The sequence below is a fragment of the Tachyglossus aculeatus genome, chromosome 15 (assembly GCF_015852505.1).
Source record: "Tachyglossus aculeatus isolate mTacAcu1 chromosome 15, mTacAcu1.pri, whole genome shotgun sequence".
NCBI lineage: Eukaryota > Metazoa > Chordata > Mammalia > Monotremata > Tachyglossidae > Tachyglossus > Tachyglossus aculeatus.
Window position 1 is genome coordinate 7,868,009 of NC_052080.1, and position 24,976 is coordinate 7,892,984.

The following is a 24,976-nucleotide window of genomic DNA, read 5'->3' on the forward strand; positions in this document are numbered from 1 at the left end:
ATTTCAATTACGCCTGAGGATTAGTTATTTTACTTATGCCTCTTAGTAGGAGACAAAATGTCAATTGATTCAATATATTCATTATCTTGCATGTACTACCATGTAGAGAAGCAGCATGGCTCAATGGAAAGAGCCCGGGCTTGGGAGTCAGAGGTCATGGGTTTGAATCCCAGCTCCACCACTTGTCCGCTGTGTGACTTAACTTCTCTGTGCCTCAGTTCTCTCCTCTGTAAAATGGGGATCAAGACTGCAAGCCCTACGTGGGACAACCTTGATTTACCTTGTATCCCCCCCAGCACTTAGAACAGTGCTTGGCACATAGTAAGCGCTTAACAAATTTCAACATTATTATTACCATGTAGTTTAGTGTTTCGTGCTCTTTGCCAGGGTTGAGCTGCAAACAGGGTTTTTCTTTGGATGTGACTGACTCGGAGGTCTAAGACTTTTATAACTGAAGTTGACCCCCGGGATGCGTTCTGGATTTGATGATGCTACTGATGGTAAGATTGTTATGCAGTATTTGTGGAACAACAGTCTTACCAACCATCTATACCGTAAGCTCCTTGTGACTCTTTTGCACTGTACTCTCCCAAGCACTTAGTACAGTGCTGTGCACGCAGTAAGTGCTCAATAAATAGCAGTGACTGATCGGCTGATCAAGCTCATTGTGAGCAGGGAATGTGTCTATCAACTCTGTTAGAATAGAGAAGTGTGGTGTAGTGGTAGAACCTAAGCCAAGGAGTCAGTAGGACATGGGTTCTAATCCCAGCTCTGCCACTTTTCTGCTGTGTGATCTTGGGCAAGTCACACAACTTCTCTGTTCCTTAGTTACCTCATCTGCAATGTGGGGATTAAGACTACGAGCCCCACGTGAATCAGGGATTGTGTCCATCCCAATTTGCTTGTATCCACCCAGTGCTTAGTACGGTGCTTGGCTCTAAGTAAGTGCTTAACAACTGCCACAACTGTTATCATTGTTACTCTCTCACGCACCCAGCACTTAGAACAGTGCTTGGCACAAATTAAGTGCTTAATAAATACTATAATTATTATTATTATTACAGTGCTCCGCACCCAGTAAGCGCTCAGTAAATGCGATCGAGTGATTGATTAATTGATCAAACCAACACATGGGTGGCAATCCCTTTTACATCATGCGCTGGTGAATTGCCCCTTCCCCCCTTCTAGACTGTAAGCCTGGTGTGGGCAGGGATTGTCTCTATTGCTGAATTGTACTTTGCAAGCACTTGGCTAGCTTGGCGGATTTGCGGAGGGAGGGCATTCCAGGCCAGGGGGATGACCTGGGCTGGGGGTCGACGGTGGGACAGGTGAGAACAAGGCACGGTGAGGAGATCAGCGGCAGAGAAGGAGGGTGTGGGGTGAGCTGGAGAAGGAGAGAAGGGAGGTGAGGTAGGAGGGGGCGAGGTGATGGCCAGCCTTGAAGCCGTGGGTGAGGAGTTTTTGCTTTGATGCTTAGGGGATTGGTAGCCACTGGAGATTTTTGAGGAAGGGAGTAACATGCCCAGAGCATTTCTGGACAAAGACAATCCAGGCAGCGGCGTGAAGTATGGATTGAAGTGGGGAGAGACAGGAGGATGGGAGATCGGAGAGGAGGCTGATACAGTAGTCCAGGTGGGATAGGATGAGAGCTTGAACGAGCAGGGTAGCGGTTTGGATGGAGAGGAAAAGGCGGATCTTGGCAATGTTGCGGAGGTGAGACTGGCAGGTTTTGGTGACGGATTGGATGTGAGGGGTGAACGAGAGAGCGGAGTCTAGGATGACACCAAGGTTACGGACTTGTGAGACAGGAAGGATGGTAGTGTCATCAACAGTGATGGGAAAGTCAGGGAGAGGGCAGGGTTTGGGAGGGAAGACAAGGAGTTCAGTCTTGGACCTGTTGAGTTTTAGGTGGCGGGCGGACATCCAGATGGAGATGTCCTGAAGGCAGGAGAAGGTGCTAGCCTGGAGGGAGGGGAAGAGAGCAGAGGCAGAGATGTAGATTTGGGTTTCATCAGCGTAGAGATAATAGTTGAAGCTGTGGGAGCGAGTGAGGTCACCAAGGGAGTGAGTGTAGATCGAGAACAGAAGGGGACCAAGAACTGACCCTTGAGGAACCCCTACAGTAAGGGGATGGGAGGGGGAGGAGGAACCCGCAAAAGAGACTGAGAATGAATGGCCGGAGAGATAAGAGGAGAACCAGGAGAGGACAGAGTCTGTGAAGCCAAGGTTGGATAGTGTGTTGAGGAGAAGGGGGCGGTCCACAGTGTCGAAGGCAGCTGAGAGGTCGAGGAGGATTAGGAGTGCTTACCAAATATCATTAAAAATAGAGCAAATGGAGTTTGAATGAGAGAAAAATTATGTGTCAATTTTCTTTGCCCCTTCATTGTACTCAGTGTCATGAAATGCAGTGCTTCTCAAATAATTCCAGGCATATCTGAAAAGGGCCCTTTCAAGTTGTTTGGATTCTTCAAATTAACCATAAATATTTATTGAGGGTCTTTTTGCAGAGTCCTGTCCTTGGCACTTGGGAACTTACAATAAAAATAGTAAACATTGTCTCCCTCCTCAAGGAGCTGGGTGTTCCCTCTGCCTAGAGAATGAGGCAGCAAGTAACCTCATCTAGGTGAGCATATTGAATTGGCAGGAAGGTGGTTTGGAAGAATTGGCAGGAAAGGTGGGCCCTTCTGCTGAAAAGCTAAGATTCTCCCCCTTCTAGACTGTGAGCCCGTTGTTGGATATGGACCGTCTCTATATGTTGCCGACTTGTACTTCCCAAGCACTTAGTACAGTGCTCTGCACACAGTAAACACTCAATAGATATGATTGAATGAATGAATTGTGGAGTTTCCCACTGAATAGACAACACTGCCCTGGAGTATCTAATTTAATTCACTTGCCTGGAGGCAGACAACTGGACCAGATGATATTTCAGAATCCCTTTGCGCTCTCTATGATTCGACTACTTGTAAAATTTTCTCCATCTGTGAAGTTTTCTTGTTGATAAAGTTTTGAAGCCGAATGACATCCTGATGCTTTGATGTCTTAAGTACCAAATAGATTAGTGCCCATTTGTTACACTATTTTATGCTCTTACCTTTGTTCTTTTGAGGATTCACCCTGATAACTTGGTATTATAAAGCTGTCATGTTGATAACCAAATGAAGTGAGAAGAAAACCAGTTCTCTTGGGAAATAAGTTAAAGACTCTTTGCTTACACCAGGAAATTTTTGGTATCCTTATTTTCAGCTTCCTTGTGTTCAGGAGAAATTGCTGGTTGAACATTACATTTGACTATTAGATTCAGCAAATCTAAAGAATCCTGCCTTGATTGGAAATTCGTGAGAGTGATTTTCATCACAAAAGAGCAGTTCCATAACATTTTAATGTCGCCTTTTTTTACTTGTAGTTAAGCCCAGTAATTTCTACAACGGAACCTGGCACTGATGGGACTGCATTATACCTGATTAACTGAATTCCTGGATGCCATTTAAATAAGCACTACTTCTGGCTTTGAGCCAAGAAACAAATCTATCTCCTTTCCGTTTCTTGGCAAGCACTGGCCTGTCACATCCTTTAAAGCGTGTTCTACGTTGACCTAACAAGAGAGCATCTCACTCAAGTTTCGGCCAAGTCTGTGTTTGTAAAGTGATTTGATTAGACCTGACCTGGAATTACGTGGCCCAACCATATAGGTCCCTATCCTGCTTTCTCTAATTTGAGGTTAAATAACTAATCCAGTACTGCACCCAGTTTACACTTAATTTGGGAGCCATCGTCAATCTCCCTGCTGTGGTATGGCTGATATTACCAGCTTGCTGGTAATAATGATAATAATAATAATGATAATAATGATGTTTATTAAGCACTTACTGTTGTCAAGTACTGTGCTAGGCTCTTAGATACAGTACAGATAGATCAGAAACAGTCCCCATTCCCAAACAAGACTTCCAATCTGAAGGCATAGAGCAGATATTGGATCACCATTTTACAGTTGAGGAAACTGAGGACCAGAAAAGTTAAGTGACTAGCCCAGGCAAGTGGCAGAAGTGGGATTAGAGGGCAGGTCTCCTGACACCCGGTTCTGAGCTGTCTCCATTAAGTTCTCTTCCCCCTGCTGCAGGGAGGTTTCTGCTATTCTAAAACAGATGCAGGACTCAGTACCCCTCCTCTGCATCATGAATACTGATACTGAGGTCTAAGTCCACTCCCCTCCCCACCTTTCTTTCTCTCCACGTGTTTCTGGGATATGGAATTGTAGAACTGGCAGCCCATAAGTGAGCCAATCTTGGGCCCTGTACCCTCTAGGAAGTGACACTGCTTGACTCTATCGACTTTCAGAAGGATTTTATGTGCATCTGTGTTCCCCAGAGCAAGAAGATTCAAGAATTGTTAGTGTGTTGAACTGTATCAAAAGAAAAAAATTCACTTTGGCAAGAAACTTCACGACGCTATTATGGCTGTTCTCGACAGACTTTGCTGAATTCTTGATCCCTCAGATGATTCCAAATTGTCTTTTGGTCATCTGTGTTTTCACTGTAGCAGTGCTGAACTCGATTCAAGGAATAGCACCCAGTACAAAACCTAATTTGAACAAGTACATGTTAATGTAGACAGGTAGGAAACATACTGAAGTCCTTTCTGGGGGAAGTAATTGAATAGTGCTAATGGGAGTGAAACTGTTCGATGCTGGTGGAAACACAATCTTTGGCAACCCCAAATGGAGTCCATTGTAACTCAAACCCTCTGGTTCAGGTGATTTTTTTCCTTTGCTCTGAACCTCCACTTGGAAGGGTTGTTTGTGCCAGTTTGTTTCCATGGAGTCACATTGGTTCGCTAGAGCCTGGCTCGCCCTCTTCCTGACATCTGGAGGCTAGTAGGGTCCAACAGCCAAGGTGGCTTCCCAGCTGTCTCCACTGATACCCACTGAAGTGAAGCCTTTCATTGGAGTGCCATGTGCACTCCTATTTTAACGCTTGAGCCGACTTCATATTATCCAAGCTTCCTCAGCTTGGATTTGCTACAGGGTCTCATCTGCCATTTGGCTCTGAGCAAAGCGCATTCATGGTAATGGCTGAATATGCCTAGATCTCTGATGGAGACTGGGCCACTCTTATGGACGTTGATTATTATCTCTGTTTTGAAGTAGTGTAGCTGCCAACTGATACCTGTTAGTTTTCAAAATGTTGCCCTTGCCCTCTGCATCACTTCTTTCAGTTGTGAATCTGTGAAGATCATAGTTCTCTATTAAGGTAGCAGAATTTGGCGTTTTACTCTGGGCCATGAATTAAATCTGGGCAGAACTATTATATACCCAGAAAGAGGAATATTTAATGATGACATGCAATTCTTTTTGAGATAGTCAAAGGATGAAAAATGACCTTGTTTGAGTTACCTTAGGCTCTTGCAGATTTTCAATCCACAAAAGAGCCGGGATAATTCATTCAGAAGCCCTGGAATTCTCCCTTTCCAAGAATGCATAAAATTACAGCCACAGGATAAGATCTCTTTAATGTGTGCAGGAGACCACCTCTTACACTGTGAGTTGCCTGTGAACATTAACCATGTGAGACACAGCTCATGCTTTGGCTTCTGTCTGGAACTTTTTCACAACACGTGAAACTGGTGTGTGTGTTATCGACAAACAGAAATGCTGAGTGTTAGTAGATTTGCACTTATGTCCCATTATTAATACAGCAAGCCTGAAGATTAGACAATTTGAGGGTCAGAGGAATTTTACAAGATGCTTACATTTTACTCTTCGGAGCTTGCAAGCTCCCGGAAGACAAGGTTCATGTCTACAGATTGCTTGGGAGAGTCCATTAAACTTAATACACTGCTCCGCACACAGTAAGAGATCCTATGGATTGATCTACAAAGCCGGAAAATCTAGACTGCTCTATCTGTGAGACTACGTTTAGTTTTGATTATGATCGGCCTTAACTTACTGGAGAACATTTAGGAGATGATGGAAGAGGGAGTAGCAGATAGAAATCCAGAGGCCACCCTCCAATTTTCTCCCCCTGGGGCAGCCATAACGTGGTATTGGATCTCCGTCAAACTCCGTTCTCACTTGATGCTTTGGAAATTGGAAATGAAGCCTCGGGATTAGGAGCTGTTTTTTAAGAACTTGCCATCGAAGCTCCTCATTATCTAGCTAAAACTTTCTGTAAATGCAGGTGAAGCAAGCCTCGTTGAGGATAGGACAAGATTCCCTGGGCACCCATACCTTCCGGAATCAAGAAGGTTTTCGATTGTGCATTTAGCTTTAATTCTATTTGTTCTGACGACTTGACACCTGTCCACATATTTTGTTTTGTTGTCTGTCTCCCCCTTCTAGACTGTGAGCCCATTGTTGGGTAGGGACCGTCTCTATGTGTTGCCAACTTGTACTTCCCAAGCGCTTAGTACGGTGCTCTGCACACGGTAAACATTCAACAGATACGATTGAATGAATGAATGAGAAGGGAAGGTCAGATGGTTGATGACTTCTTAGGAGTACATAAATATGAGAGTTCTGTTGCTGTCTTTTATTCATAAATCAGGCGCAGCAGAATCAGAATGTCCAGATAGCCATGAATAATTCCACAGGTGACTGCGTTTGGTTTTGCAGCTCTGAGCGAGAAAATTAGGCTGGCTGCAGAAAACAACTTAACCCTTTTATCTCATGGCTCCGTGAAATTTTTTTCCCATCTTAAAGAAGGTAAATACAAGCAGTGTACTGAAAACCCAACATACCACACTTGTTAGGGAAGACGAATGCCATGGAGCTTGTAGATGATGGAATTTTATTTTCATGACGAGTGTTTATAAAGTACCAACATGTTCATGTTGCTTGACTTGTCCTCCAAAAGCCTATATTTCTCTCTAAATGCTGAAGAGGGAGCCTTGTTATTGATGATGATGGTATTTTTTAAGTGCTTACTATGTGCCAAGCACTGTTCTAAGCGCTGGAACCTATATCAGTGTCTTATCTAGAACTGAAGTTTCCATGTTGGTGACTAAAAAGTAACAGGTACACATTTAAATTAAAACACAATAAGTATTCGGTAGTAATGTTGTTTATATATAATTTCTAGGTCTTGAAGCAGTTAACAGAGCCTGATTTTCCCCTCACCAACCTCATAGAGGCCTTCCCTGACTAAGCCCTCCTTTCCTCTTCTCCCACTCCCTTCTTCGTCGCCCTGACTTGCTCCCTTTATTCATCCCCTACCCCCAGGCCCACAGCACTTCTGTACAATTTGTAATTGTACAATTGAGGAAGAGAGCTAGCTTGGCGGATGTGGGGAGGGGGGGCATTCCAGGCCAGGGGGTGTATGGCAGATGTGCAGCGGGCCAAAAGCGAGTAAAATTGAGGAGCTGGATGTTCCCCAATACTGCAGGTGCGAGATCCAATTTTTCTTCATAAAACCGAGTAACTAAGCAGAAGCCAGCATGAGGCCAAAATGAAAGGGTTCTGCTGAAGCGGTAGCAAGCCGAGACTAGATGGCTCCAGCTTCACGCCTCCTAAAGATGATTTCTTCCTTTGTCATTGGCAGGCGTTGACTGAAAACGTTTGTCTGTGGGGTGTGATGAAACCAATCCAATAATCTGTTTCTAACGCCCAACTCCTCCTCTAAACTCCTTGCGGGCAGGGGTCCCATCGACCGACTCTGTTGGAGTGGACCCTCCCGAGCGTTTGGTACGGGGCTCTCCGCAAAGCAAGCGAGCGCTCAGTACATAGCAGAGATCAATCGATAACCATCGCTACATAAGCAGTATGGCAGAGGGATAGGGCACGGGCCTGGGAGTCACAAGGATTGCTGCCATTTGTCTGCTGCATAGGGATAGGGCACGGGCCTGGGAGTCACAAGGTTTGCTGCCCCACTGTTGGTTAGGGACTGTCTCTCTATGTTGCCAATTTGTACTTCCCAAGCGCTTAGTACAGTGCTCTGCACACAGTAAGCGCTCAATAAATACAGTTGATGATGCTGATGATTTGTCTGCTGCATAGGGTTAGGGCACGGGCCTGGGAGTCCCAAGGTTTGCTGCCATTTGTCTGCTGCATAGGGTTAGGGCACAGGCCTGGGAGTCACAAGGTTTGCTGCCCCACTGTTGGTTAGGGACTGTCTCTCTATGTTGCCAATTTGTACTTCCCAAGAGCTTAGTACAGTGCTCTGCACACAGTAAGCGCTCAGTAAATACAATTGATGATGATGATGATGATGATGATGACGGTGCGAGATCCAATTTTTCTTCATAAAACCGAGTAACTAAGCAGAAGCCAGCATGAGGCCAAAATGAAAGGGTTCTGCTGAAGCGGTAGCCAGCCGAGACTAGATGGCTCCATCTTCATGCCTCCTAAAGATGATTTCTTCCTTTGTCATTGTCAGGCATTGACTGAAAACGTTTGTCTGTGGGGTGTGATGAAACCAATCCAATAATCTGTTTCTAACGCCCAACTCCTCCTCTAAACTCCTTGCGGGCATGGGTCCCATCTACCGACTCTGTTGGAGTGGACCCTCCCGAGCGTTTGGTACGGGACTCTCCGCAAAGCAAGCGAGCGCTCAGTACATAGCAGAGATCAATCGATAACCATCGCTACATAAGCAGTATGGCATGGGGATAGAGCACGGGCCTGGGAGTCACAAGGTTTGCTGCCCCACTGTTGGGTAGGGACTGTCTCTATATGTTGCCAATTAGTACAAGCGCTTAGTACAGTGCTCTGCACACAGTAAGCGCTCAATAAATGCAATTGATGATGCTGATGATTTGTCTGCTGCATAGGGTTAGGGCACGGGCCTGGGAGTCACAAGGTTTGCTGCCATTTGTCTGCTGCATAGGGACAGAGCACGGGCCTGGGAGTCACAAGGTTTGCTGCCCCGCTGTTGGGTAGGGACTGTCTCTATATGTTGCCAATTTGTACTTCCCAAGCGGTTAGTACAGTGCTCTGCACACAGTAAGCGCTCAATAAATACAATTGATGATGATGATGATGATGATGACGGTGCGAGATCCAATTTTTCTTCATAAAACCGAGTAACTAAGCAGAAGCCAGCATGAGGCAAAATGAAAGGGTTCTGCTGAAGCGGTAGCCAGCCGAGACTAGATGGCTCCAGCTTCACGCCTCCTAAAGATGATTTCTTCCTTTGTCATTGGCAGGCATTGACTGAAAACGTTTGTCTGTGGGGTGTGATGAAACCAATCCAATAATCTGTTTTGAATGCCCAACTCCTCCTCTAAACTCCTTGCGGGCAGGGGTCCCATCTACCGACTCTGTTGGAGTGGACCCTCCCGAGCGTTTGGTACGGGGCTCTCCGCAAAGCAAGCGAGCGCTCAGTACATAGCAGAGATCAATCGATAACCATCGCTACATAAGCAGTATGGCAGAGGGATAGGGCACGGGCCTGGGAGTCACAAGGATTGCTGCCATTTGTCTGCTGCATAGGGATAGGGCACGGGCCTGGGAGTCACAAGGTTTGCTGCCCCACTGTTGGTTAGGGACTGTCTCTCTATGTTGCCAATTTGTACTTCCCAAGCGCTTAGTACAGTGCTCTGCACACAGTAAGCGCTCAATAAATACAGTTGATGATGCTGATGATTTGTCTGCTGCATAGGGTTAGGGCACGGGCCTGGGAGTCCCAAGGTTTGCTGCCATTTGTCTGCTGCATAGGGTTAGGGCACGGGCCTGGGAGTCACAAGGTTTGCTGCCCCACTGTTGGTTAGGGACTGTCTCTCTATGTTACCAATTTGTACTTCCCAAGCGCTTAGTACAGTGCTCTGCACACAGTAAGCGCTCAATAAATACAATTGATGATGATGATGATGATGATGATGATGATGATGACGGTGCGAGATCCAATTTTTCTTCATAAAACTGAGTAACTAAGCAGAAGCCAGCATGAGGCAAAAATGAAAGGGTTTTGCTGAAGCGATAGCAGCCTGATACTAGATACTAGATGGCTCCATCTTCATGCCTCCTAAAGATGATTTCTTCCTTTGTCATTGTCAGGCATTGACTTAAAACGTTTGTCTGTGGGGTGTGATGAAACCAATCCAATAATCTGTTTCTAACGCCCAACTCCTCCTCTAAACTCCTTGCGGGCAGGGGTCCCATCTACCGACTCTGTTGGAGTAGACCCTCCCAAGCGTTTTGTACGGGGCTCTCCGCAAAGCAAGCGAGCGCTCAGTACATAGCAGAGATCAATCGATAACCATCGCTACATAAGCAGTATGGCATGGGGATAGGGCACGGGCCTGGGAGTCACAAGGTTTGCTACCATTTGTTTGCTGCATAGGGATAGGGCAAGGGCCTGGGAGTCACAAGGTTTGCTGCCCCACTGTTGGGTAGGGACTGTCTCTATATGTTGTCAATTAGTACAAGCGCTTAGTACAGTGCTCTGCACACAGTAAGCGCTCAATAAATACAATTGATGATGCTGATGATTTGTCTGCTGCATAGGGATAGGGCAAGGGCCTGGGAGTCACAAGGTTTGCTGCCCCACTGTTGGGTAGGGACTGTCTCTATATGTTGCCAATTTGTACAAGTGCTTAGTACAGTGCTCTGCACACAGTAAGCACTCAATAAATACAATTGATGATGCTGATGATTTGTCTGCTGCATAGGGTTAGGGCACGGGCCTGGGAGTCAACAAGGTTTGCTGCCATTTGTCTGCTGCATAGGGATAGGGCACGGACCTGGGAGTCACAAGGTTTGCTGCCCCACTGTTGGGTAGGGACTGTCTCTCTATGTTGCCAATTTGTACTTCCCAAGCGCTTAGTACAGTGCTCTGCACACAGTAAGCGCTCAGTAAATACAATTGATGATGATGATGATGATGATGATGACGGTGCGAGATCCAATTTTTCTTCATAAAACCGAGTAACTAAGCAGAAGCCAGCATGAGGCAAAAATGAAAGGGTTCTGCTGAAGCGGTAGCCAGCCGAGACTAGATGGCTCCATCTTCATGCCTCCTAAAGATGATTTCTTCCTTTGTCATTGGCAGGCATTGACTGAAAACGTTTGTCTGTGGGGTGTGATGAAACCAATCCAATAATCTGTTTCTAACGCCCAACTCCTCCTCTAAACTCCTTGCGGGCAGGGGTCCCATCTACCGACTCTGTTGGAGTGGACCCTCCCGAGCGTTTGGTACGGGGCTCTCCGCAAAGCAAGCGAGCGCTCAGTACATAGCAGAGATCAATCGATAACCATCGCTACATAAGCAGTATGGCATGGGGATAGGGCACGGGCCTGGGAGTCACAAGGTTTGCTGCCCCACTGTTGGGTAGGGACTGTCTCTATATGTTGCCAATTAGTACAAGCGCTTAGTACAGTGCTCTGCACACAGTAAGCGCTCAATAAATACAATTGATGATGCTGATGATTTGTCTGCTGCATAGGGTTAGGGCACGGGCCTGGGAGTCACAAGGTTTGCTGCCATTTGTCTGCTGCATAGGGACAGAGCACGGGCCTGGGAGTCACAAGGTTTGCTGCCCCGCTGTTGGGTAGGGACTGTCTCTATATGTTGCCAATTTGTACTTCCCAAGCGCTTAGTACAGTGCTCTGCACACAGTAAGCGCTCAATAAATACAATTGATGATGATGATGATGATGATGACGGTGCGAGATCCAATTTTTCTTCATAAAACCGAGTAACTAAGCAGAAGCCAGCATGAGGCAAAATGAAAGGGTTCTGCTGAAGCGGTAGCCAGCCGAGACTAGATGGCTCCAGCTTCACGCCTCCTAAAGATGATTTCTTCCTTTGTCATTGGCAGGCATTGACTGAAAACGTTTGTCTGTGGGGTGTGATGAAACCAATCCAATAATCTGTTTTGAATGCCCAACTCCTCCTCTAAACTCCTTGCGGGCAGGGGTCCCATCTACCAACTCTGTTGGAGTGGACCCTCCCGAGCGTTTTGTACGGGGCTCTCCGCAAAGCAAGCGAGCGCTCAGTACATAGCAGAGATCAATCGATAACCATCGCTACATAAGCAGTATGGCATGGGGATAGGGCATGGGCCTGGGAGTCACAAGGTTTGCTGCCATTCGTCTCCTGCATAGGGATAGGGCACGGGCCTGGGAGTCACAAGGTTTGCTGCCCCACTGTTGGGTAGGGACTGTCTCTATATGTTGCCAATTTGTACAAGCGCTTAGTACAGTGCTCTGCACACAGTAAGCTCTCAATAAATACAATTGATGATGCTGATGATTTGTCTGCTGCACAGGGATAGGGCACGGGCCTGGGAGTCCCAAGGTTTGCTGCCATTTGTCTGCTGCATAGGGACAGGGCACAGGCCTGGGAGTCACAAGGTTTGCTGCCCCACTGTTGGGTAGGGACTGTCTCTATATGTTGCCAATTTGTACTTCCCAAGCGCTTAGTACAGTGGTCTGCACACAGTAAGCGCTCAATAAATACAATTGATGGTGATGATGATGATGATGATGACGGTGCGAGATCCAATTTTTCTTCATAAAACCGAGTAACTAAGCAGAAGCCAGCATGAGGCAAAAATGAAAGGGTTCTGCTGAAGCGGTAGCAACCCGATACTAGATACTAGATGGCTCCATCTTCATGCCTCCTAAAGACGATTTCTTCCTTTGTCATTGGCAGGCGTTGACTGAAAATGTTTGTCTGTGGGGTGTGATGAAACCAATTCAATAATCTGTTTCTAACGCTCAACTCCTCCTCTAAACTCCTTGCGGGCAGGGGTCCCATCTACCGACTCTGTTGGAGTGGACCCTCCCGAGCGTTTTGTACGGGGCTCTCCGCAAAGCAAGCGAGCGCTCAGTACATAGCAGAGATCAATCGATAACCATCGCTACATAAGCAGTATGGCATGGGGATAGGGCACGGGCCTGGGAGTCACAAGGTTTGCTGCCCCACTGTTGGGTAGGGACTGTCTCTATATGTTGCCAATTTGTACTTCCTAAGTGCTTAGTACAGTGCTCTGCACACAGTAAGCGCTCAATAAATACAATTGATGATGCTGATTATTTGCTGCATAGGGTTAGGGCACGGGCCTGGGAGTCACAAGGTTTGCTGCCCCACTGTTGGGTCGGGACTGTCTCTATATGTTGCCAATTAGTACAAGCGCTTAGTACAGTGCTCTGCACACAGTAAGCGCTCAATAAATACAAATGATGATGCTGATGATTTGTCTGCTGCATAGGGTTAGGGCACGGGCCTGGGAGTCCCAAGGTTTGCTGCCCCACTGTTGGGTAGGGACTGCCTCTAAATGTTGCCAGTTTGTACTTCCCAAGCGCTTAGTACAGTGCTCTGCACACAGTAAGCGCTCAATAAATACAATTGAATGAATAAATGAATGAATGATGATGACGGTGCGAGATCCAATTTTTCTTCATAAAACCGAGTAACTAAGCAGAAGCCAGCATGAGGCAAAAATGAAAGGGTTCTGCTGAAGCAGTAGCAGCCCGATACTAGATGGCTCCATCTTCATGCCTCCTTAAGACGATTTCTTCCTTTGTCATTGGCAGGCATTGACTGAAAACGTTTGTCTGTGGGGTGTGATGAAGCCAATCCAATAATCTCTTTTGAACGCCCAACTCCTCCTCTAAACTCCTTGCGGGCAGGGGTCCCATCTACCAACTCTGTTGGAGTGGACCCTCCCGAGTGTTTTGTACGGGGCTCTCCGCAAAGCAAGCGAGCGCTCAGTACATAGCAGAGATCAATCGATAACCATCGCTACATAAGCAGTATGGCATGGGGATAGGGCACGGGCCTGGGAGTCACAAGGTTTGCTGCCATTTGTTTGCTGCATAGGGATAGGGCACGGGCCTGGGAGTCACAAGGTTTGCTGCCCCACTGTTGGGTAGGGACTGTCTCTATATGTTGTCAGTTAGTACAAGCGCTTAGTACAGTGCTCTGCACACAGTAAGCACTCAATAAATACAATTGATGATGCTGATGATTTGTCTGCTGCATAGGGTTAGGGCACGGGCCTGGGAGTCACAAGGTTTGCTGCCATTTGTCTGCTGCATAGGGACAGGGGACAGGCCTGGGAGTCACCAGGTTTGCTGCCCCGCTGTTGGGTAGGGACTGTCTCTATATGTTGCCAATTTGTACTTCCCAAGCGCTTAGTACAGTGCTCTGCACACAGTAAGCGCTCAAGAAATACAATTGATGATGATGATGATGATGACGGTGCGAGATCCAATTTTTCTTCATAAAACCAAGTAACTAAGCAGAAGCCAGCATGAGGCAAAAATGAAAGGGTTCTGCTGAAGCGGTAGCAACCCGATACTAGATACTAGATGGCTCTATCTTCATGCCTCCTAAAGACGATTTCTACCTTTGTCATTGTCAGGCATTGACTGAAAACGTTTGTCTGTGGGGTGTGATGAAACCAATCCAATAATCTGTTTCGAACGCCCAACTCCTCCTCTAAACTCCTTGCGGGCAGGGGTCCCATCTACCGACTCTGTTGGAGTGGACCCTCCCGAGCGTTTGGTACGGGGCTCTCCGCAAAGCAAGCGAGCGCTCAGTACATAGCAGAGATCAATCGATAACCATCGCTACATAAGCAGTATGGCATGGGGATAGGGCACGGGCCTGGGAGTCAGAAGGTTTGCTGCCATTTGTCTGTTGCATAGGGATAGGGCACGGGCCTGGGAGTCACAAGGTTTGCTGCCCCACTGTTGGGTAGGGACTGTCTCTATATGTTGCCAATTTGTACAAGCGCTTAGTACAGTGCTCTGCACACAGTAAGCACTCAATAAATACAAATGATGATGCTGATGATTTGTCTGCTGCATAGGGTTAGGGCACAGGCCTGGGAGTCCCAAGGTTTGCTGCCATTTGTCTTCTGCATAGGGACAGGGCATGGGCCTGGGAGTCACAAGGTTTGCTGCCCCACTGTTGGGTAGGGACTGTCTCTATATGTTGCCAATTTGTACTTTCCAAGCGCTTAGTACAGTGCTCTGCACACAGTAAGCGCTCAATAAATACAATTGATGGTGATGATGATGATGATGATGATGACGGTGTGAGATCCAATTTTTCTTCATAAAACCGAGTAACTAAGCAGAAGCCAGCATGAGGCAAAAATGAAAGGGTTCTGCTGAAGCGGTAGCAACCCGATACTAGATACTAGATGGCTCCATCTTCATGCCTCCTAAAGACGATTTCTTCCTTTGTCATTGGCAGGCATTGACTCAAAACGTTTGTCTGTGGCGTGTGAGGAAGCCAGTCCAATAATCTGTTTCGAACGCCCAACTCCTCCTCTAAACTCCTTGCGGGCAGGGGTCCCATCTACCGACTCTGTTGGAGTGGACCCTCCCGAGCGTTTGGTACGGGGCTCTCCGCAAAGCAAGCGAGCGCTCAGTACATAGCAGAGATCAATCGATAACCATCGCTACATAAGCGGTATGGCATAGGGATAGGGCACGGGCCTGGGAGTCACAAGGATTGCTGCCATTTGTCTGCTGCATAGGGATAGGGCACGGGCCTGGGAGTCACAAGGTTTGCTGCCCCACTGTTGGGTAGGGACTGTCTCTATATGTTGCCAATTTGTACAAGCGCTTAGTACAGTGCTCTGCACACAGTAAGCACTCAATAAATACAATTGATGATGCTGATGATTTGTCTGCTGCATAGGGTTAGGGCACGGGCCTGGGAGTCAACAAGGTTTGCTGCCATTTGTCTGCTGCATAGGGATAGGGCACGGGCCTGGGAGTCACAAGGTTTGCTGCCCCACTGTTGGGTACGGACCGTCTCTATATGTTGCCAATTTGTACTTCCCAAGCGGTTAGTACAGTGCTCTGCACACAGTAAGCGCTCAATAAATACAATTGATGGTGATGATGATGACGGTGCGAGATCCAATTTTTCTTCATAAAACCGAGTAACTAAGCAGAAGCCAGCATGAGGCAAAAATAAAAGGGTTCTGCTGAAGCGGTAGCAACCCGATACTAGATACTAGATGCCTCCTAAAGACGATTTCTTCCTTTGTCATTGGCAGGCATTGACTGAAAACGTTTGTCTGTGGGGTGTGATGAAGCCAATCCAATAATCTGTTTTGAACGCCCAACTCCTCCTCTAAACTCCTTGCAGGCAGGGGTCCCATCTACCAACTCTGTTGGAGTGGACCCTCCCGAGCGTTTTGTACGGGGCTCTCCGCAAAGCAAGCGAGCGCTCAGTACATAGCAGAGATCAATCGATAACCATCGCTACATAAGCAGTATGGCATGGGGATAGGGCATGGGCCTGGGAGTCACAAGGTTTGCTGCCATTCGTCTCCTGCATAGGGATAGGGCACGGGCCTGGGAGTCACAAGGTTTGCTGCCCCACTGTTGGGTAGAGACTGTCTCTATATGTTGCCAATTTGTACAAGCACTTAGTACAGTGCTCTGCACACAGTAAGCGCTCAATAAATACAATTGATGATGCTGTTGATTTGTCTGCTGCATAGGGTTAGGGCACGGGCCTGGGAGTCCCAAGGTTTGCTGCCATTTGTCTGCTGCATAGGGATAGGGCACGGGCCTGGGAATCACAAGGTTTCCTGCCCCACTGTTGGTTAGGGACTGTCTCTCTATGTTGCCAATTTGTACTTCCCAAGCGCTTAGTACAGTGCTCTGCACACAGTAAGCGCTCAATAAATACAATTGATGATGCTGATGATTTGTTTGCTGCATAGGGTTAGGGCACGGGCCTGGGAGTCACAAGGTTTGCTGCCCCACTGTTGGGTAGAGACTGTCTCTATATGTTGCCAATTTGTACAAGCGCTTAGTACAGTGCTCTGCACACAGTAAGCTCTCAATAAATACAATTGATGATGCTGATGATTTGTCTGCTGCACAGGGATAGGGCACGGGCCTGGGAGTCCCAAGGTTTGCTGCCATTTGTCTGCTGCATAGGGATAGGGCACGGGCCTGGGAATCACAAGGTTTGCTGCCCCACTGTTGGGTAGGGACTGTCTCTATATGTTGCCAATTTGTACTTCCCAAGCGCTTAGTACAGTGGTCTGCACACAGTAAGCGCTCAATAAATACAATTGATGGTGATGATGATGATGATGATGACGGTGCGAGATCCAATTTTTCTTCATAAAACCGAGTAACTAAGCAGAAGCCAGCATGAGGCCAAAATGAAAGGGTTCTGCTGAAGCGGTAGCAAGCCGAGACTAGATGGCTCCAGCTTCACGCCTCCTAAAGATGATTTCTTCCTTTGTCATTGGCAGGCGTTGACTGAAAACGTTTGTCTGTGGGGTGTGATGAAACCAATCCAATAATCTGTTTCTAACGCCCCACTCCTCCTCTAAACTCCTTGCGGGCAGGGGTCCCATCTACCGACTCTGTTGGAGTGTACCCTCCCGAGCGTTTGGTACGGGGCTCTCCGCAAAGCAAGCGAGCGCTCAGTACATAGCAGAGATCAATCGATAACCATCGCTAGATAAGCAGTATGGCATGCAGATCGGGCATGGGCCTGGGAGTCACAATGTTTGCTGCCATTTGTCTGCTGCGTGACCTTGGGCGAGTCACTCACCTCCTCTGTGCCTCAGTTCCCCCATCTGCAAAATGGGGATGGAGACTGTGAGCCCCATGTGGGATAGGGAGAGGGTCCAACCCAATTTGCTGGTTTCCACCCCAGCTCTTAGAATGGTGCCTGGCACGTGGTAAGTGCCTAGCAAACAAATAATAATAATAATGATAGCATTTATTAAGCGCTTACTATGTGCAAAGCACTGTTCTAAGCGCTGGGGAGGTTACAAGGTGATCAGGATGTCCCACGGGGGGCTCACAGTCTTCATCCCCGTCTTACAGGTGAGGGAGTTCATGTGTGCCATGTCCTGAATATTGACTGATTGTGGGAGATCACACTGGTCATCCTTTTTGTTTTATAATTTTAAACCATATGAACTCAGTACGAGAACAGATATTTTGTACCCGGCATTCTTTTTCATTCAGTCATATTTATTGAGTGCTCACTGTGTGCAAATCACTGTACTAAAAGGCTTTGCATTATTCAGCATGAGCACTGCTGGTACTTGCCTTCAACAAAACCCATCCCAAGCTGTACATTTCACTAGCACTTTCTCCTTCTCTAAGAGGTACCAGAATCAACCTTCCGCAATCAAATCACAAGTGATTAAGCATCAGTCTAATCTTAGCCCCATTGCTAACTGTAACCTTAGCAACTGTCCTGTACTTCACCTATTACGTAGGATTTATTGAGCAGTTACTATTTGCAGAGCATTGTACTAAGTGCTTTTGGGAATACAACAGAGTCGGTAGACATGTTTCCTGGCCCCACCGAGCTTGCAGTCTAGAAGGGGAAGCAGACATTAAATAAATAAATAAATAGCAGATATAATAAATCAGTTACAGAGTCGGATTTCCTGCGTCACGGGTTAGAAACGGTCTGATCCCTGCTGTTTCTGCGAGATCTTTGGCAAAGATCTGTGAGATCTCCGGTGGATATCAGCAGTGGTCTTTCAGTTGTCTTCCAGTACTAAGGCAGGGGCAGGAGAAGGGGACAGCCCACAGGCCAAGTTGGTAGTGGCCTTCTGTGTCCCCTCTCCACCTTGCAGGTGTCTTACCTTCTGCAGGGACTGGAGAAGGCACTTGCACCTGGATTTGCACCATTTATTCACCCCCCTCTCAGCCCCACGGCACTTATGTATACATGGAGCCAAGGGCTCATCAGTCAGTCAACCCTATTTATTGAGCATGTATTGTGTGCAGAGCACTGTACTAAGCACTTGGGAGAGTACAGTGTGGCAATAAGCAGACACATTCCCTGCCCACGACGAGGGTACAGTCTAGAGATCAGTGGTGAGATCATAATACAGTGAGTAGGTTGGTGTTAGAGGAGCAGAGGACGTGGGCTGGGTTGTAGTAGTAAATCAGTGAGGTAAGGTAGGAGGAGGTAAGCATATGGCGAGGTAGCAGAGGCATAACCAGAGGGTTTGTGGGCCAGGCCGGTGACCTGGATTGCCACGCTCCGTCGTGGGTCCTTATTCTCCCTTCTGTTCCTACTATTAGTCAATCATTTTTTTCCATCTACCCCGTCCACTGCTTTACTCTCCGTTGGTGCCTCATAAATACCACTGGTGACAATGACGGCATCCAGGCAGCTGCCGGTTCAGTTTTAGACTTTGTCCCAGTGAGTGGGCCGTACCCATAAAAGCAGACTACCTGGTTCTTCCTTAGAACACATTTACCATTTATGTTCAGCGCTTAGAACAGTGCTTTGCACATAGTAAGCGCTTAATAAATGCCATTATTATTATTATTATTCCCGTTTAATTCCCTGTGGATGTATAACCTTAGAATATTCATTGCTGAGTCTGTGGGTGTATCGTGTAGGTTCTGAAGGGCAAACCATCTCCTGACACTATCACTGCAGTATTATTATTTTACCCTTACGGTGTGTGCCTTCTGAACTCTATGACGCTGTTCCAATCCACGGAACTCTTTTATTAATACCATTATTCTTCTGTGGAGTTTGCAAAGCAGGGCCAGCTCACTCTTAGCGTTTTGGGGAAGGAGATGGGAAGTCAGCAGGACTCTGATCCCTCTTAACTAAAGACGGTTACCTAAAGATTCTTGTGAAAGGCTTGTCTTGTCCTCACAGCTGCAAAATTACCCCTAAAATCAGTTGAAGACCAGCCTCCATTTTCTGACTGGGTCAGTGACTGCCGCATGATTATGTGCCATGGAGAACCTCCATGTGGCCGAGGCTGAGGGTAGGACTTGGCCAAATGTATGTCATACTGGCATTAATCAACTCCGTGGTGGAATGAAACCCCGGGCATGTTTTGGATGGAGGAAAATGTGAGCCAAAGGAAATATTTCTGTAGGATATTATTAAATACTTTGCATTCAGAGTGCAACGTGACACTTTATTCACTCAACATTTATTGAGCTGTTGTATGTGGAGTACTTTCCTAAGTCTGTTTATGTTTTTCAAGGTCGGAAAATTTTATTAAAATCGTAACTGGTGATTAATATGACATATAGGATGAAGTTTAGAGGGTTTTTGTTGTGGGTGAGCTTTGGCCCGTGGGTTAAACCACTTGTTTCTTTCTCAGAAATCTATTTCTCGTTAACCCACAACATGAGAAATAGTGTGGCCTAGTGGAAATAGCACAGAGGACCTGGGTTCTAATCCTGGCTCCTCCACTTAAATATGTAGTTGAACAAGTCACTTAACTTGGAGAAGCAGCGTGGCTCAGTGGAAAGAGCACGGGCTTTGGAGTCAGAGATCATGGGTTCGAATCCCAGCTCTGCCAATTGTCAGCTCTGTGATTTTGGGCAAGTCACTTAACTTCTCTGGGCGTCAGTTCCCTCATCTGTAAAATGGGGATGAAGACTGTGAGCCCCCTGTGGGACAACCTGATTACCTTGTAACCTCCCCAGTGCTTAGAAAAGTGCTTGGCACATAGTAAGGGCTTAATAAATGCCATTAAAAAACCCAAAAAACTTCTCTGCGCCTCAGTTACCTCCTCTGTCAAATGGGGATTAAGACTGTGAGCCGCACGTGGGACATCGGTTGTGTCCATCCTGATTAGTTTGTATCTATCCCAGTGCTCAGTATAGTGCCTGGCACATATTAAGCGCTTAACAGATACCACAAAAGAAAACAAAAGTATAAGCTACAATTAGCTTTTTGAGTGTTCTCATCAGCATTCAAGCAACATCACCAAAAGAATACTCTGAAGACCCAAAGAAATAAATAGCAGTTATCCGTTGAAAGACATCTATAAAAGACAGTTAAACCGTAGCAGTCAGAAATGGGGTAAATGCCTTAGAACTGAGGCTTTAGGAAGATTGTGATGCCGAGAAGAGAAAAAGAAAACAGCTTCAAGCATTACAAGTAAAAGTGCAGTAGTGCAGCAAGGAACAAACTCTATAGAAGTGATTGTCAATCACCCATTGGTTTTTATCAGCTATAGCGATACACACGGATAAATCTCACTGCCAGTAGCATCATCTTCGGTGGGAATTCTCATTGTCTCTTTCTCTTCCCTTTCTCTTTCTAACCAGCTGTGCCTACACCAAATTGAAATGTTTCAGGAAAAAGGTCTTAAAGCCTTCTGAAGTCTGTACACCAACATTTCCTTGATATACAGATTAAGCCTGACAAAATCTTTCTTGTCTTCTACAGAAAAGAACATTGCTTTTGAGCTAATGCGAAGAGGAAGAGTAAATGTGGGCAGTCAGTGAGAGCAAACGGAGAGCAAACCAGAATTTTGGAGCCTTTTCCAGCTGTGACGCAAGCTTCTGGTTGGCCTGGGGTGGCTAGGAAAGAAGAGGGAAAGGACTCCACAGGTAAGCACAAAGGGAAAACCGGTAAACACAAATACTCCAAAGGAAAATGGGTACAGATGACCTGTAGAAGCCACATCTACTGATTCTGGTGAAATTCCTTTCCTTCATAGACAATTATGCTTTGGTTTGGTGGGGTAGGAAGGAATGAGATAGAGAAACAAGGGTGTCTCTGCTTTCTCACCCCTCTCTTTGACATCCTCGCTAAGGATTCTGAGCCTTTTGAGGATAACATTTTAGCAAATTTGAACTCTGATTCTTGGGCAGTATATGAGAAAAGCCTTCTGCTTGCTGACACAAGTGAGTCATCTTAAGTGGCTTTCCATGAAGACATGAGCTTTCCCACACTTTGCTCCCAAAGTTGTTTAATCCTTGACCCAGCGAAAGACATTTTCCAAAACTCTTGAGGAATTGAGGAAGTGAGAAGGGATTCAATCTACTCCTGTGCTTCTTGCCTTGCCAAAGCTTTTTCAAGAGTTTGTAGGGAGCAAGAGAAAGAGGAGGGGAGAAGGCTTGACTTAAAGTCAAGTGAACCCCAAAAGCCAATGACCAGTGAAGTTGTGGCTGCAATTGAGAAAATACAGAGAATGGAGAAAACCAGCTTTACCATCTGGTGAGAGAAAACCCACAGCTGTTAGAGCAGTAAGGAGCAGTAACTGTACCACATGAAACAAACAGGCACAGCATTAGTTTACTCCTTCTCTCTCTCTCTGTCTCTCTCTCTCGTTCTACTTCCTTGTGGATGCAGCTATGAATTTAATGGGTGCAGATGCCAAGTAGCATCTTGTAATGGGCATGGACCTTCGCAAATAACACTGGCAACCTGTCTTCTGGGGTTTTCTGGAGCCCTCGTTTTTCAGCTAGTACCAGAGAAAGTAAAAAAATGAAAGAAAAGTTCCTTTTCAAGCCCCAGAGGACAAAATAATCTGACTACCTTAACTGGGTGTTCACTGATTTGATCACATCTGTGAATTATCCAGTGAACAGTCACCAATCTATGCTGTGCTGGAACCGCCAGAGAATTTCACACTTGGGTACTGTGGAAAGACAAGCGAATTTCTGTCTGCTGGACGCCCCCCACCCCCTCTTTCTCTGTAACCGCACAGACAGATGCAAGCTGGGAGTAATAGAGTTGTAAACCAAAGGCTCTGTTCTTGAATAGGAGTTCCTCCCCACACACATGCTTATGGTTGAGGAGTTGGGATGGATAAAAGAGCAAACCGTCTTCTTCTAATTTCCCAACGACTTAGCAATCCCAAACTAATGATAAAATATCTTCACAGCCTCATGGCTTCCAAGAAGACTCCTCTAGAGGTGGGGCCAGGGATGAGGAAAGCCTATTAAAGTTTCAGTTCAAATCCTTGAGGAATTTCCAAAGGGAACAAAGAGACTCTAATGACGAGCACATGTGCAACACTGTAGATCTCTTTTCACCAGGGAGGAGAAGCTGAGTGGGGCCGGGGGCGATTGCTTTCTTTAGGGGAGGATACAGAAGATCTTGCTCAGCCCAACTTCTGAATCTGTTCTCAGAAGAGGCGAGGCATAATCTGGAAAAAAACGAAGACCTTTGTGTATGGAGGATCTTTCATCATTTCCGTGGAGAAAAATCTTACTTGAATTTTCTTCCCAGACCTCAGCATTGTGACACTTAGAGCACCTGTGTGCTTTGCTGCTGTCATTTTTCCACTGTGCATCCCCTCCACTCAAGGTTCCCAGCAGCTGGAATTCCCTTCTTGGCTCCTTGCATCTTTAACCCTGAATTTGTTTCCTTCTCCCTCTTGCCTTCCCAATTTTGAGGGCCCCAGATTTGCTTAGAGTAAATTTGAGACCTAAGCAATTAGTAAATTGGGGATGTGGAGACAATGAAGCACGCTCATTTGGGCCTCGAACCCCACATTTTGACCTCAGTAAATTAACAGGATAATTGTCTCTTTCAATCAGTGATTCAGACAGTGATTAACTTGTATCCATCTTGGTGTTTAGAACAGTGCTTGATGTATAGCAAGTGCTTAAAAAGTACCATAAAAAAATCCGTGGTATTTATTGAGATTCAACTTAGTGTAAAGCACTGTACTAAGCACTTTGGAGAATACAGTAGAGACATCAAGGAACCCAACATCTATTCCCTGCTTTTAACAAGTCTGCAGTCTAATTCCTGAGTTTGTCAGCTTGTTTCGTAGTGTGGTTGTGGTTCCTGCCAACTTAGGACCTTGAGCGGCTTTGGAGCCTTCCGTAGGACAATTTTTCATCCCAAGAGCTATTCAAATCTTGAATTTGGTGGACAAGTCTTAGCCGATCATCTTGTCACCGTCAGATTCTAAGCATATCCTAGACTGTGAGCCCACTGTTGGGTAGGGACCGTCTCTATATGTTGCCAACTTGTACATCCCAAGCGCTTAGTACAGTGCTCTGCACACAGTAAGCACTCAATAAATACGATTGAATAAATTAATGAATATCCTCCTATCTTCCAAGCCATTTCCTTTAGAGATTTCTGGCCCTTCAGCCAGCGCCTGTTCCAAACACGCACTACTCACAGCATTTCCGTTGTTCTCCATTGTGCACTTTCCCAGCCATTTAAATATTCCTGGTCCCCTCAAATCAGTGTTTCCAGTTCCTTTAAAGTTGCAGTGCCTATTCTCCCCTGTTCCTGATGCTGAAAAGTTTTAAGCTCACAAGTTCAATTCTTGTTTATTCTTTCAGAAGTTTGGGAGTTGGCTTGGGGAGCGAAATGAAAATATTTCCTTTAGAAGTTGATTCTCAAGGGACTCTAGTAACCCAGTCCTAGAAGTCTAGATAACATTTTTTTACTTGTTCTTTGCTTTCTTTTTCCTGGAAATTAAGCTCTGTCTAGAATTCTGTTTCCTGGCAAAGTACGCTTTGAAGAATGGGAATGTAGGCACTGGGTATTTTGGGAGTGTAACAGCAATGTTATCAGCATGCTTAGAAGACATTTTACTTGAACACTGCACCGTATCAGGAGAGACTTGAAAAGCCATATCTGGACATCTTAAGTCCAGTCAGCTTTCTCTTTATCACCCAGCTTGCAAAAGATGGTGCTCTTCTTTTAGAATTTTTCTCTACAGTATTTTTCTAAAGCCAGTTTCATGATTAAAATAATCTACATCCAGATGAACACTAAGGTACCGTGCCACTTCCCCCTTTTTAAGATGAGAAGAGCTTCTCAGATCACTTGGAGGAGGCCTAGGATTCAAGGACCACTGCATATCTTTCAGTCAGACCTACAGATGGTCCCATAAAATATGGCCCTGGAACTGCACACGCAAAGACATCAACCGATCAGTGCAGACATTTTTTAGCGAATTTTTTTAGTGCTCTACCTATAGGTTTTAGTATACATCTGAAGATCACTGAAGCTTGACTCAACCAGCCCCTGAGCTTCCCTCCGCACACCTGAGGATTTTCATGGGTGTTCTAAATCCTGCTACTTTAGTATAATGCTCCATAATGATACACTGATTGGTAAAGATGAGATGAGGAGATGGATAAACCAGGAAATTCATTGTAATGGAAGAATCTGGTCTCCAGTGCTTTGGGAAAAGAACATCCAAATGCCAAATCCTTTCATTTGATAGAACATTTGCTTTGTGTGAATGAGGAAGTTACCTTTTTTGTCTCCTAAATAAATGGCATTTGTTTAACCTGGGTTGCAAGCATAAAATCCGCATGTTGCTCTGCCTCCCTGCAATTGGA

At 46.1% G+C, this 24,976-nt stretch overlaps 1 long non-coding RNA gene across 1 annotated transcript in view; it reads left to right on the plus strand.

Moving 5' to 3' along the window:
* Positions 1 to 24,976, plus strand: part of LOC119937492 — a 49,849-nt gene that overhangs the window by 22,011 nt on the left and 2,862 nt on the right. The window contains exon 2 of the long non-coding RNA XR_005454129.1: positions 21,102 to 21,265. This is a non-coding gene — a long non-coding RNA (uncharacterized LOC119937492). The remainder of the gene's footprint in view (positions 1 to 21,101; positions 21,266 to 24,976) is intronic.